Source organism: Leiobunum rupestre, chromosome 9, assembly GCF_980474605.1.
Source record: "Leiobunum rupestre chromosome 9, qqLeiRupe1.1.hap1, whole genome shotgun sequence".
NCBI lineage: Eukaryota > Metazoa > Arthropoda > Arachnida > Opiliones > Sclerosomatidae > Leiobunum > Leiobunum rupestre.
Genome location: NC_143392.1, coordinates 53,725,225 through 53,728,070, shown reverse-complemented (window position 1 = coordinate 53,728,070; position 2,846 = coordinate 53,725,225). Strand labels below are relative to the sequence as shown.

General features: G+C 37.9%; 1 long non-coding RNA gene across 1 annotated transcript; it reads right to left on the bottom strand.

Moving 5' to 3' along the window:
• Positions 1-240: 240 nt before the first annotated feature.
• LOC149930901 (uncharacterized) lies at positions 241-2,628 on the bottom strand. Its single transcript, XR_016473940.1, has 3 exons — positions 2,595-2,628; positions 2,440-2,519; positions 241-305 (listed from the first exon to the last, which is right to left on the bottom strand). It is a non-coding gene; the product is annotated as an uncharacterized LOC149930901 (long non-coding RNA).
• Between the last annotated feature and the right edge of the window lie 218 nt (positions 2,629-2,846).

The following is a 2,846-nucleotide window of genomic DNA, read 5'->3' as shown; positions in this document are numbered from 1 at the left end:
ACTAGACTAGACTACGTTGTTATCATCACAAATAACAAAATATAAAATATGTATAAAGCAAGAAATATACCAAGAGGTAAGGAAGACAACTACACACTTTCATTCTTCTAGACGAGGTAATTAAGAGTAACAAATATCAGAAAGAGATCTGGAAATTATAGAACATTTATGTACCTTACTATTCTGGATCATCGACAGCTGTTTTAGCAGAATCTGAAAGACGGTTTCGTAAAGTTAATATTTTTTTACTTATGCCATTTTTCTTTCCCTTCGTTCCACTGAGAGGGTCAATAAACATAAGGCGCCTGGAAAAATAACATGATATTAAATACCAAGTGTTAGATAAAACGCAATGAAGTAAAAATTGGTCATTATAGAAGATTGGAAAACTATTTAATATAATTTTTAATATTGGATGGTTTTTCCTAACATGGAAAATGTTAAGTCTGAGAGCTAGCTCGATAACAATACTAATAATAGAAATCAGTTAGGCTAATACCCAAGTCAAAAGTCATCTTGCGACCCGGTTATGTAGCCTAGGACGGTGCGGAAAGCCCTTCATGCCACGCGAGCTATATCCGCTAGCTCTTTGCACTAACTATTACCGTTAACCTCAGCATGTTTTTATGGGAAGGTAAAACCGAAGATCTCGGGGAAAACCCCTTTAAGCAGAGGGTAGAGCACTCGCAAACTTAACACAGAAGGAGTGGTTGCTGCGAGGCAAAAAAATGGTAACCACACCACCACCCCATGATAGTTTCAAGTACACCACTTAAAATTAAAATCACTACCTTCACTCTGGTACCCTAGCCGACTCAATTATTTAATTTACCCAAATCCCACCCCCAAAAATAATCGGGGCCTCCTTATCCATTGGTTTAAGTGGGCTGCAGCCAAGAGGCGCCACATGCCGAAAGGCGACAGCTGATGACCAATGCTATGAGGCCACCACAAAGAGAGGGCAATATGTTTAGCCCAAAGCTACAAAATATCTAAAAAGGGCCCTGAAAGCAATATAAACCACACTTTTGTTAATGTGTGGTGTACCCATAGACAGTATAATTATATCCCTAAGGGGACGAGAAAACACCTAGCTTCCACTGCATTAACGTCGCTGTTTCTCTCACTGACGCTCTGTTATTGAAAAAGGGGGGAACACACGTAAGCTTCTAAGCGCTTCAAATGACCTTGAATTCTCCCGTTTTGAAAGTACGGCCGTCTTTATTCAGTTGGCGCCCTAGAATCGATACGCACTCTTGCAGTTGGCCGCAAAGCGACTGTGATCGGGTCTAAATATCAGAGCGTATTCTCGTCCCCTAAGGGATATATACTGTCTATGGTGTACTTAAAACTAACATAGTCGCTGCCTTCACTCTGGTACCTTAGCCAACAAGATATAATTTATTCACCCAACTCCCAAAAATAAAGAAATATCCACCACACGAGTGTGGTGTACTTAAAACTAACTTAATAGCTACCTGCAATCTGGTACCTTAGTCTGCAAAACATAATTCATTTACCCAACTCCCAGAAAACAAAATAGTATAAACCACACTTGTGGTAACATAACGGCTACTTCCCCTCTAGTACCTTAGCCAGATCAATTATTTTATTCACCCAAATCCAAAAATAAAAACAAAGTTAAATCCACCACTTAAAATTTATTAAGCCAACTCCCAAAAAACAAAGCAATATCTACTTATTGCTACCTCCACTGAGGTACCTTAACAAAAAAATATATAATTTCATCACCCAAATTATATTTATAATTAAAGAAACCGACGTTCAGTTTCTTTAATAATATCATGGATTGAATATTTAATCCATGATAATATGCACTTACATGTACTAAAATATTGTTAGGGAAATTAAAGAGGAACCAGAGGTAAAATAATTTAATTAAAATTTTATTTCAGCAACAAAAAATGTATTGTACGACTACCAATGGTAGTAAGACTTGGTAATTTTAATAAAATATTTTACCTCTTGTAACCTAACCAAGAATGTATTTATTTATACTCAGGGAGAATGAATATGTCGAGACTATCGACGGACACGTTGAGGCCCTAAACCCGTCACGCTAAGGGGGGAGGGGAAGAGGGGAAAGGAGGCGGTCTATTTTTTTGCGTCCTCGCAGTAGCGTTAATCGCGTCGAAAAACGTAATTTTTTAAGAGCCAATGAGATTGCAGTATTATTTGATTTTATTAAAGCGGAGGAGCATACCGGGGGCCCCAACGGGTGGAATTGGAGAAACGCTTAAAATAATCTCGACATATTAATTCTCCCTGAGTATTAATAAATACATTCTTGGCCTAACTGATAGAATTTAGTAAGGTTGTTGTCTTCTAAACAGTTCGGATTTACTTTTAGGGGCCTAATATTGAGGAGCTAGAGAAATCTGACCTTTCTAATAATAGTCCTTATTTAAAATTACTTACCACGAGTCCACTGGAGTCCACGATATCTGTTCTACCAGTTACCACTGTCCTCAGAACACTTTGTTAGTTGTATAGCCTTCCTAAATTTAAGTGAAATTAATATATTATATTATAGTATAAAATATGTATTTTAAAATGGAAATCATGATGATTACCTTAATTTGAAATAGCCACACAGCACAGAAAACTCCAACGTGGGCTACGTTCAGTGAAGCTCAACGGTCTCAACGTTGACAACTTTTTTTCACTGAACGGTTTTTGTAATTTCCGGTTTGACGTCACGTTGGCAACGTTAGCTCAACAAACTCAACGATTGAAAGAGCAGGTTTCGTCGTTGTTAAACGCAATCGTGACGTCACAGCACACGGGAAGGCTAGCTGCGGACGGAACAGCAGACGATAAAAATT